The 12,387-nt window shown below is 46.6% G+C and overlaps 1 protein-coding gene across 2 annotated transcripts in view; it reads left to right on the top strand.

The window, feature by feature from the left end:
* Window positions 1–12,387, top strand: part of KCND3 (potassium voltage-gated channel subfamily D member 3) — a 709,390-nt gene that overhangs the window by 93,475 nt on the left and 603,528 nt on the right. The gene's annotated exons all lie outside the window — the stretch shown is intronic.

The following is a 12,387-nucleotide window of genomic DNA, read 5'->3' as shown; positions in this document are numbered from 1 at the left end:
GCTTAAAGACCACCTGTCACCAGTTCTGACTTGTCTGTTTTAGTAAATGCTTGCATCCCCTATGAAATAATTCTGGAGAAGCTTTTCTCTTTTGTCTGCATGGTCCTATTTCTCTGTAAATCCATTGTCATCTTTATATTATCTATCCTTTACTGCATTCCCCAGGAATTAGCATTTAAATTAATATGCAAATGAGGAATAAAATGCTCTTGGCATCAATGAGCACTTCGGAGCCTCTGCTCAGAGGCACCAGCCTCTTTAGCTCAGAAGAATGTTCCCGCAGAGTACCAGCCTCTTTAGCTCAGAAGGATGTTTCCCCGCACAGCACCAGCCTCTTTAGCTCAGAAGGATGTTTCCCCGCAGAGCACCAGCCTCTTTAGCTCAGACGGATGTTTCCCCGCAGAGCACCAGCCTCTTTAGCTCAGAAGGATGTTTCCCCGCAGAGCACCAGCCTCTTTAGCTCTGAAGGATGTTTCCCGGCAGAGCACTAGCCTCTTTTGCTCAGAAGGATGTTCCCCGAAGAACACCAGCCTCTTTAGCTCAGAAGGATGTTTCCCCGTAGAGCACCAGCCTCTTTAGCTCAGAAGGATGTTTCCCGGAGAGGACCAGCCTCTTTAGCTCAGAAGGAGGTTTCCCCGCAGAGCACCAGCCTCTTTAGCTCAGAAGGATGTTTCCCGCAGAGCACCAGCCTCTTTAGCTCAGAAGGAGGTTTCCCCGCAGAGCACCAGCCTCTTTAGCTCTGAAGGATGTTTTCCTGCAGAGCACCATCCTCTTTAGCTCAGAAGGAGGTTTCCCGCAGAGCACCAGCCTCTTTAGCTCAGAAGGATGTTTCCCACAGAGCACCAGCCTCTTTAGCTCAGAAGGATGTTTCCCCGCAGAGCACCATCCTCTTTAGTTCAGAAGGATGTTTCCCGCAGAGCACCAGCCTTTTTAGCTCAAAAGGATGTTTCCCCGCAGAGCAACAGCCTCTTTAGCTCTGAAGGATGTTTCCCCGCAGAGCACCAGCCTCTTTAGCTCAGAAGGATGTTTCCCCGCAGAGCACCAGCCTCTTTAGCTCAGAAGGATGTTTCCCCACAGAGCACCAGCCTCTTTAGCTCAGAAGGATGTTTCCCCAGAGAGCACCAGCCTATTTAGCTCAGAAGGATGTTTCCGGCAGAGAACCAGCCTCTTTAGCTCTGAAGGATGTTTCCCCGCAGAGCACCATCCTCTTTAGCTCAGAAGGATGTTTCCCGCAGAGCACCAGCCTTTTTAGCTCAGAAGGATGTTTCCCCGCAGAGCACCAGCCTCTTTAGCTCAGAAGGATGTTTCCCCACAGAGCACCAGCCTCTTTAGCTCTGAAGGATGTTTCCCCGCAGAGCACCATCCTCTTTAGCTCAGAAGGATGTTTCCCGCAGAGCACCAGCCTCTTTAGCTCAGAAGGATGTTTCCCCGCAGAGCACCAGCCTCTTTAGCTCTGAAGGATGTTTCCCCACAGAGCACCAGGCTCTTTAGCTCAGAAGGATGTTTCCCGCAGAGCACCAGCCTCTTTAGCTCAGAAGGAGGTTTCCCCGCAGAGCACCATCCTCTTTAGCTCAGAAGTATGTTTCCCGCAGAGCACATCCTCTTTAGCTCAGAAGGATGTTTCCCGCAGAGCATCAGCCTCTTTAGCTCAGAAGGATGTTTCCTGCAGAGCACCAGCCTCTTTAGCTCAGAAGGATGTTTCCCCGCAGAGCACCAGCCTCTTTAGCTCTGAAGGATGTTTCCCCGCAGAGCACCATCCTCTTTAGCTCAGAAGGATGTTTCCCGCAGAGCACCAGCCTTTTTAGCTCAAAAGGATGTTTCCCCGCAGAGCACCAGCCTCTTTAGCTCTGAAGGATGTTTCCCCGCAGAGCACCAGCCTCTTTAGCTCAGAAGGATGTTTCCCCGCAGAGCACCAGCCTCTTTAGCTCAGAAGGATGTTTCCCCGCAGAGCACCAGCCTCTTTAGCTCAGAAGGATGTTTCCCCAGAGAGCACCAGCCTCTTTAGCTCAGAAGGATGTTCCCGGCAGAGAACCAGCCTCTTTAGCTCTGAAGGATGTTTCCCCGCAGAGCACCATCCTCTTTAGCTCAGAAGGATGTTTCCCGCAGAGCACCAGCCTCTTTAGCTCAGAAGGATGTTTCCCCGCAGAGCACCAGCCTCTTTAGCTCAGAAGGATGTTTCCCCGCAGAGCACCAGCCTCTTTAGCTCTGAAGGATGTTTCCCCGCAGAGTACCATCCTCTTTAGCTCAGAAGGATGTGTCCCGCAGAGCACCAGCCTTTTTAGCTCAGAAGGATGTTTCCCCGCAGAGCACCAGCCTCTTTAGCTCTGAAGGATGTTTCCCCGCAGAGCACCAGCCTCTTTAGCTCAGAAGGATGTTTCCCGCAGAGCACCAGCCTCTTTAGCTCAGAAGGAGGTTTCCCCGCAGAGCACCAGCCTCTTTAGCTCTGAAGGATGTTTCCCCGCAGAGCACCATCCTCTTTAGCTCAGAAGGATGTTTCCCGCAGAGCACCAGCCTCTTTAGCTCAAAAGGATGTTTCCCCGCAGAGCACCAGCCTCTTTAGCTCAGAAGGATGTTTCCCCGCAGAGCACCAGCCTCTTTAGCTCAGAAGGATGTTTCCCCAGAGAGCACCAGCCTCTTTAGCTCAGAAGGATGTTCCCGGCAGAGAACCAGCCTCTTTAGCTCAGAAGGATGTTTCCCTGCAGAGCACCAGCCTCTTTAGCTCAGAAGGAAGTTTCCCCGCAGAGCACCAGCGTCTTTAGCTCAGAAGGATGTTTCCCTGCAGAGCACCAGCCTCTTTAGCTCAGAAGGATGTTTCCCCGCAGAGCACCAGCCTCTTTAGCTCAGAAGGATGTTCCCCGCAGAGAACCAGCCTCTTTTGCTCAGAAGAATGTTTCCCTGCAGAGGACCAGCCTCTTTAGCTCAGAAGGATGTTTCCCTGCAGAGCACCGGCCTCTTTAGCTCAGAAGGATGTTTCCCGCAGAGCACTAGCCTCTTTAGCTCAGAAGGAGGTTTCCCCACAGAGCACCAGCCTCTTTAGCTCAGAAGGATGTTTCCCCGCAGAGCACCAGCCTCTTTAGCTCTGAAGGATGTTTCCCCGCAAAGCACTAGCCTCTTTAGCTTGATTGATAGATCACTGCCTGTGTGACATCAGTCAAGAATATCAGACCTGCATGCCTATATACGCAGTTTGGGAGGGTTGATCTTACCGACCAATTCCCTCTAAGGGGGAGTGTCTGCACACTCTCACCACAGATTGGTCAGTGTCAATATGTACAATGGGAACATCCCCAGCTGGTGACCCCTACTTATCAATATACCAATCCCTTTATAGGAGGTGTTTTGAGCACTGAGGCTCTTAATATGATAAGGCTATGATTAAGAGTCTTAGTGCTTGAAACGCGTAGGCCTATAGTGTTTGTTTATATTTTTGCCCTTTTTGATATTTTAACAGTTACAAATAATGTTTTTATGGTCATTTCCATTATGGTTGCTGTATGTCTTCCTGCCTTCTATCTGATCATTTTCACCTGGTAGCCGGTCTGTGGTCTCTGTCCATGCACCTCACCCTTATTAGATTGAACAATACTTGGACAGGGTAAGCTGATGTGATCTTTTTTCTTTGTCTTAGTAACTAATACACTTACACTATATTATTACCAGGTCATATCTGGTAATAGGGAAGGAAATTCTTGAGTCTGCCTATGAAGCTTTAGTCATATCTTGTAGAACAACAACATTTCCCACATTACAAATATATATTTATGGTTTCATGTTAGTATTATTGCTTCGCAATAAAGGAGACCTGTGGCCAAATTGGGTTTAGGCCAAAATCCCCGTGGAGTTTGCATATCCCCCATGTTTGTGTGGATTTCTTCCAGATACTTTGGCTTTCTCCCATACTCCATATATATATACTGATAGACTAACTGACTTCATATAGAATTGATCCCTAGAATATGTCAGCGACTCAGCACTTTATTACCAATAAATAGTACTGCATATATTGAATGTTATACAGCAAAACCTGTTGATGTGCATGCAAAATGTATTAGTTTCTGCCATATATGCCTGCCATAATACCATAAGGTTTGATAAGCCAGTTCTCATCTTTAACCCCTTCATGACCCAGCCTATTTTGACCTTAAAGACCTTGCCGTTTTTTGCAATTCTGACCAGTGTCCCTTTATGAGGTAATAACTCAGGAACGCTTCAACGGATCCTAGCGGTTCTCAGATTGTTTTTTCGTGACATATTGGGCTTCATGTTAGTGGTAAATTTAGGTCAACAAATTCTGCATTTATTTGTGATAAAAATGGAAATTTGGCGAAAATTTTGAAAATTTCGCAATTTTCACATTTTGAATTTTTATTCTGTTAAACCAGAGAGATATGTGACACAAAATAGTTAATAAATAACATTTCCCACATGTTTACTTTACATCAGCACAATTTTGGAAACAAAATTTTTTTTTGTTAGGAAGTTATAAGGATTAAAATTTGACCAGCGATTTGTCATTTTTACAACGAAATTTACAAAACCATTTTTTTTAGGGACCACCTCACATTTGAAGTCAGTTTGAGGGGTCTATATGGCTGAAAATACCCAAAAGTGACACCATTCTAAAAACTGCACTCCTCAAGGTACTCAAAACCACATTCAAGAAGTTTATTAACCCTTCAGGTGCTTCACAGCAGCAGAAGCAACATGGAAGGAAAAAATGAACATTTAACTTTTTAGTCACAAAAAATTATCTTTTAGCAACAATTTTTTTATTTTCCCAATGGTAAAAGGAGAAACTGAACCACGAAAGTTGTTGTCCAATTTGTCCTGAGTACGCTGATACCTCATATGTGGGGGTAAACCACTGTTTGGGCACACGGCAGGGCTTGGAAGGGAAGGAGCGCCATTTGACTTTTTGAATCAAAAATTGGCTCCACTCTTTAGCGGACACCATGTCACGTTTGGAGAGCCCCCGTGTGCCTAAAAATTGGAGCTCCCCCACAAGTGACCCCATTTTGGAAACTAGACGCCCCAAGGAACTTATCTAGATGCATAGTGAGCACTTTGAACCCCCAGGTGCTTCACAAATTGATCCGTAAAAATGAAAAAGTACTTTTTTTTCACAAAAAAAATCTTTTAGCCTCAATTTTTTCATTTTCACATGGGCAACAGGATAAAATAGATCCTAAAATGTGTTGGGCAATTTCTCTTGAGTACACCAATACCTCACATGTGGGGGTAAACCACTGTTTGGGCACATGGTAAGGCTCGGAAGGGAAGGAGCGCCATTTGACTTTTTGAATGAAAAATTATTTCCATCGTTAGCGGACACCATGTCGCGTCTGGATAGCTCCTGTGTGCCTAAACATTGGCGCTCCCCCACAAGTGACCCCATTTTGGAAACTAGACCCCCCAATGAACTTATTTAGATGCCTAGTGAGCACTTTAAACCCTCAGGTGCTTCACAAATTGATCTGTAAAAATGAAAAAGTACTTTTTTTTTCACAAAAAAATTATTTTCGCCTCAATTTTTTCATTTTAACATGGGCAGTAGGATAAAATGGATCATAAAATTTGTTGGGCAATTTCTCCTGAGTACGCCGATACCTCATATGTGGGGGTAAACCACTGTTTGGGCACTCGGCAGGGCTCGGAAGGGAAGGCGCGCCATTTGACTTTTTGAATGGAAAATTAGCTCCAATTGTTAGCGGACACCATGTCGCGTTTGGAGAGCCCCTGTGTGCCTAAACATTGGAGCTCCCCCACAAGTGACCCCATTTTGGAAACTAGACCCCCCAAGGAACTTATCTAGATGCATATTGAGCACTTTAAACCCCCAGGTGCTTCACAGAAGTTTATAACACAGAGCCATGAAAATAAAAAATAATTTTTCTTTCCTCAAAAATGATTTTTTAGCCTGGAATTTCCTATTTTGCCAAGGATAATAGGAGAAATTGGACCCCAAATATTGTTGTCCAGTTTGTCCTGAGTACGCTGATACCCCATATGTGGGGGTAAACCACTGTTTGGGCGCACGGCAGGGCTCGGAAGGGATGGCACGCCATTTGGCTTTTTAAATGGAAAATTAGCTCCAATCATTAGCGGACACCATGTCACGTTTGGAGAGCCCCTGTGTGCCTAAACATTGGAGATCCCCCAGAAATGACACCATTTTGGAAACTAGACCCCCAAAGGAACTATTCTAGATGTGTGGTGAGGACTTTGAACCCCCAAGTGCTTCACAGAAGTTTATAACGCAGAGCCATGAAAATTAAAAAAAAAAATTATTTTCTCAAAAATGATCTTTTAGCCTGCAATTTTTTATTTTCCCAAGGGTAACAGGAGAAATTTGACCCCAAAAGTTGTTGTCCAGTTTCTCCTGAGTATGCTGTTACCCCATATGTGGGGGTAAACCACTGTTTGGGCACATGCCGAGGCTCGGAAGTGAAGTAGTGACGTTTTGAAATGCAGACTTTGATGGAATGCTCTGTGGGCGTCACGTTGCGTTTGCAGAGCCCCTGATGTGGCTTAACAGTAGAAACCCCCCACAAGTGACCCCATTTTGGAAACTAGACCCCGAAAGGAACTTATCTAGATGTGTGGTGAGCACTTTGAACCCCCAAGCGCTTCATAGAAGTTTATAATGCAGAGCCGTGAAAATAATAAATACGTTTTCTTTCCTCAAAAATAATTATTTAGCCCAGAATTTTTTATTTTCCCAAGGGTTACAGAAGAAATTTGACCCCAATATTTGTTGTCCAGTTTCTCCTGAGTACGGTGATACCCCATATGTGGGGGTAAACTACTGTTTGGGCACATGCCGGGGCTTGGAATTGAAGTAGTGACGTTTTGAAATGCAGACTTTGATGGAATGCTCTGCGGGCGTCACGTTGCGTTTGCAGAGCCCCTGATGTGCCTAAACAGTAGAAACCCCCCACAAGTGACCCCATTTTGGAAACTAGACCCCGAAAGGAACTTATCTAGATGTGTGGTGAGCACTTTGAGCCCCCAAGTGCTTCATAGAAGTTTATAATGCAGAGCCGTGAAAATAATAAATACGTTTTCTTTCCTCAAAAATAATTATTTAGCCCAGAATTTTTTATTTTCCCAAGGGTTACAGGAGAAATTCGACCCCAAAAGTTGTTGTCCAGTTTCTCCTGAGTACGCTGATACCACATGAGTTGGGGTAAACCACTGTTTGGGCACACGTCGGGGCTCAGAAGGGAAGTAGTGACTTTTGAAATGCAGACTTTGATGGAATGGTCTGCGGGTGTCACGTTGCGTTTGCAGAGCCCCTGGTGTGCCTAAACAGTAGAAACCCCCCACAAGTGACCCCATTTTAGAAACTAGACCCCCCAAGGAACTTATCTAGATATGTGGTGAGCACTTTGAACCCCCAAGTGCTTCACAGACGTTTACAACGCAGAGCCGTGAATATAAAAAATCATTTTTCTTTCCTCAAAAATTATGTTTTAGCAAGCATTTTTTTAGATTCACAAGGGTTACAGGAGAAATTGGACCCCAGTACTTGTTGCGCAGTTTGTCCTGAGTATGCTGGTACCCCATATGTGGGGTTAAACCACTGTTTGGGCACACGTCAGGGCTCGGAAGTGAGGGAGCACCATTTGACTTTTTGAATACGAGATTGGCTGGAATCAATGGTGGCGCCATGTTGCGTTTGGAGACCCCTGATGTGCCTAAACAGTGGTAACCCCTCAATTCTACCTCCAACACTAACCCCAACACACCCCTAGCCCTAATCCCAACTGTAGCCATAACCCTAATCACAACCCTAACCACAACCCTAATTCCAACCCTAACCCTAAGGCTATGTGCCCATGTTGCGGATTCGTGTGAGATATTTCCGCACCATTTTTGAAAAATCAGCGGGTAAAAGGCACTGCGTTTTACCTGCGGATTTTTCGCGGATTTCCAGTGTTTTTTGTGCGGATTTCACCTGCGGATTCCTATTGAGGAACAGGTGTAAAACGCTGCGGAATCCGCACAAAGAATTGACATGCTGCGGAAAATACAACGCAGCGTTTCCGCGCGGTATTTTCCGCACCATGGGCACAGCGGATTTGGTTTTTCATATGTTTACATGGTACTGTAAACCTGATGGAACACTGCTGCGAATCCGCAGCGGCCAATCCGCAGCCAAATCCGCACAGTGTGCACATAGCCTAATTCTAAAGGTATGTGCACACGCTGCGGAAAACGCTGCGGATCCGCAGCAGTTTCCCATGAGTTTACAGTTCAATGTAAACCTACGGGAAACAAAAATCGCTGTACACATGCTGCGGAAAAACTGCACGGAAACGCAGCGGTTTACATTCCGCAGCATGTCACTTCTTTGTGCGGATTCCGCAGCGGTTTTACAACTGCTCCAATAGAAAATCGCAGTTGTAAAACCGCAGTGAAATGCGCAGAAAAAAACGCGGTAAATCCGCCATAAATCCGCAGCGGTTTAGCACTGCGGATTTATCAAATCCGCAGCGGAAAAATCCGCAGAGGACCAGAATACGTGTGCACATACCGAAACCCTAACCCTAGCCCTAACCCTACCCCTACCCCTAGCCCTAACCCTACCCTTAACCCTACCCTTAACTCTAACCCTACCCCTAACCCTACCCCTAACCCTACCCCTAACCCTAACCCTAACCCTAACCCTACCCCTAACCCTACCCCTAACCCTAACCCTACCCCTAACCCTAACCCTAACCCTAACCCTACCCCTAACCCTACCCCTAACCCTAACCCTACCCCTAACCCTACCCCTAACCCTAACCCTAACCCTACCCCTAACCCTACCCCAGCCCTAACCCTAACCCTAACCCTACCCCTAACCCTAACCCTACCCCTAACCCTAACCCTAACCCTACCCCTAACCCTAACCCTATTCTAACATTAGTGGAAAAAAAAAAATGTCTTTATTTTTTTATTGTCCCTACCTATGGGGGTGACAAAGGGGGGGGGTCATTTATTATTTTTTTTATTTTGATCACTGAGATATAATCTATCTCAGTGATCAAAATGCACTTTGGAACGAATCTGCCGGCCGGCAGATTCGGCGGGCGCACTGCGCATGCGCCTGCCATTTTGGAAGATGGCGGCGCCCAGGGAGAAGACGGACGGGACCCCGGCTGGATCGGTAAGTATGATGGGGTGGAGGGGGACCACGGGGGGGGATCGGAGCATGGGGGGGGTGAATCGGAGCGCGGGAGGGGTGGAACGGAGCACGGGGGGCGTGGAACGGAGCCCGGGGGGGCTGGAATGGAGCACGGGGGGGTGGAACGGAGCACCGGGGGGGTGGATCGGAGTGCAGGGGGGGTGATTGGAGCACGGGGGGGTGATTGGAGCACGGGAGGAGCGGACAAGAGCACGGGGGGGAGCGGAGCACTGGACGGAGGGGAGCCGGAACAGTGTACCGGCCAGATGGGGGGGCGATCGGTGGGGTGGGGTGGGGGCACATTAGTATTTCCAGCCATGGCCGATGTTATTTCAGCATCGGCCATGACTGGATTGTAATATTTCACCCGTTATAATAGGTGAAATATTACAAATCGCTCTGATTGGCAGTTTCACTTTCAACAGCCAAACAGAGCGATCGTAGCCACGAGGGGGTGAAGCCACCCCCCCCTGGGCTAAACTACCACTCCCCCTGTCCCTGCAGATCGGGTGAAATGGGAGTTAACCCTTTCACCCGATCTGCAGGGACGCGATCTTTCCATGACGCCACATAGGCGTCATGGGTCGGATTGGCACCGACTTTCATGACGCCTACGTGGCGTCATGGGTCGGGAAAGGGTTAAACAGATTTGTCGTACAATGCATCCAGATGAGGAGTAGCGATAGACCCCATTGACCCCATCATAATTAAATTCCAACTTTCCATAGTTTTGACATCAAGAATCTGTCTGCAATCTGTGCTGTTTTTGCAGACAAACATAATGTAATCCCTGAAGAAGGAAGGAGGTTTTCCATCTAGCCACTTCCAAGGAATAAATGGAAGCACTGTTTTTTTTTTTGGAGAAGAGCAATATAATTGTCTTTTTGTAAAGCTCTGCCTCTGTGTCTTTGTCTTTAATAGGAATACCCTTCACAGGGTAGAAGTAATAGGCAGTATAATTTGATTGGGAATAACATAATTAATGGTCTGTATATATAAGATCGAAAAAAATAATGAAATAATAGTAATTTAGGGTGGCAATAACGGAAAACACCCATAAAAATCAGGTTGTATATGTAACCAAATTTGGGAATATGGGTTCTGGAAAACTAATTGAAGGGAATCTGTCAGTAGGATCAACCCTCCTATGCCATATATGAGGCCATGTAAGTGATAGGAAGCTGAATAAAATGATACCTTGAGATTTGCAATCCAATGTCTTATTCTAGAGAAATTCTTAATATGTAAATGAGCTGTTAAGATCTTATGAGTGTGATAGGTAATGACTAGTGTTGAGCGATACCTTCCGATATTCGGAAATATCTGTATCAGATTGGATCGGACGATATCCAAAAAATATCGGATATCGCCGATAACGATACCAGATACCCGATACCAATGAAAGTCAATGGGACACAAACATCTGAATTAAAATAAGCCCTTTCTGTCCTTGTACATCCTGTTCCGGAGGGGGGAAGAGTGTGGGCGGTGCGTGGGCGCAGACTGCGTGTCTGTGCAGGACCGTGGGGGCTCTCTGCGAGCCTGCCAGGGTTCTGTGCGGGCCTCTTGGGAGTCTGTGCGGGCTGCCGGGGTCTGTGCATGCCTGCCAGGGGTCTGTGTTGGACTCTCGGGGGCCTGTGCAGCAGGCGGGGGTCTGTGTGGCCTGTCGGGGGTCTGTATGGGCCTCTCGGGGGTCTGTGCTGCCTTCCGGTGGTCGGTGCCGCCTGCCGGGGGTCTGTACGGGCCTCTGTGGGGTCTGTGCGGCCTGCCAGGGTTCTGTACGGGCCTCACGCGGGTCTGTGTGGCCTGCCGGGGGTCTGTATGGGCCTCTGTGGGGTCTGTGTGGCCTGCTGGGGGTCTGTACGGGCCTCTGTGGGGTCTGTGCGGCCTGCTGGGGGTCTGGACAGGCCTGTCATCACACATACATTCATACAACATACATACAACATATACATACAACATACATACAACATACTACATACATACTACATGCAACATACATACAACATACTACATACATACTACATGCATACATACTACATACATACTACATACCACATACATACTACATACATACTACATACTACATACATACTACATACATACATACTACATACATACTGCATACAGTACATTCATACACTACATACATTACATACATACAGACATACAGTACATATTACATAGATTACATACTCACCATTACTTGTCATTTTGATACCCGAAGCCAGTGTCACCTGTAAAAAATATTAAAATAACAAACAACCAATATACTCCCTGATCTGCAGAAATCCACGAGTGTCCCACGATGATCTCCCGTGGAGAACGGTAGCATCAGCTGATGCGACCGCTCTCTAGGTGCTCCAGTAACAGAATGACGGGAGGAAAGTATCCTTCCGCACTGTATTCCTCTGCCGCTGTAAGAAAAATAGTCCCTAGTCTCACTTTTGATATTGCTGTGCTGTGGGTAATTTTCCCATGCAGCAATTGCCATAAAGTGAGACTCTGAGAGGTTACTATAGTTCAGTGATGCACTGCAGGAGCCATTGTCTCCTGTCAGTGTGTCACTGAAGGTCCTATAGAGCAGTGACATCACCCGATGTCACTGTTCTATATGGGAGATCGTCGTGGGACACTCATTATTCATTGGAGTACGGCGGACAGGTAGTATACGGTTTATTATTTTACGTTTTTTGCAGGCACTGAAGTATGGTAAGTATGGTTAAATGAAGAAAACACATACAGAGGAACGGTTTTTCTGTCTGGCGATAAACGCACAGCAACGGATCCGGCAAAAAAACGATGAAATTGAGATGTGAAATGATGTATCCGGCTTCCGAATCTGTTTTTTCATGCATGTTTCCATTCAAATCGTGCACATTTTCCGTTTATTTATTTATTTCCAAAAACTGCATCAAAACCTGCATCAAAAACTGCACCAAAAACCTGCATCAAAAACTGCACCAAAAACTGGATCAAAAACTGCATCAAAACCGCACCAAAAACTGCATCAGAACCTGCATCAAAAACTGTGCCAAAAACTGCATCAAAACTGCACCAAAAACTGCATCAAAACTGCACCAAAAACTGCATCAAAAACCCCCCAAAAAATAATGTGGGGTCCCCCTATATATTATAGCCAGAAAGGCTACACAGACAGCTGCGGGCTGATATTCATAGCCTAGAGAGGGGCCATGAATATTGGCCCCCCCGGCTAC

This window comes from Ranitomeya imitator, chromosome 3 (genome assembly GCF_032444005.1).
Source record: "Ranitomeya imitator isolate aRanImi1 chromosome 3, aRanImi1.pri, whole genome shotgun sequence".
NCBI classification, from domain to species: domain Eukaryota; kingdom Metazoa; phylum Chordata; class Amphibia; order Anura; family Dendrobatidae; genus Ranitomeya; species Ranitomeya imitator.
The sequence above is the reverse complement of the archived record's forward strand: the minus strand, read 5'-3'. Positions and strand labels throughout refer to the sequence as shown.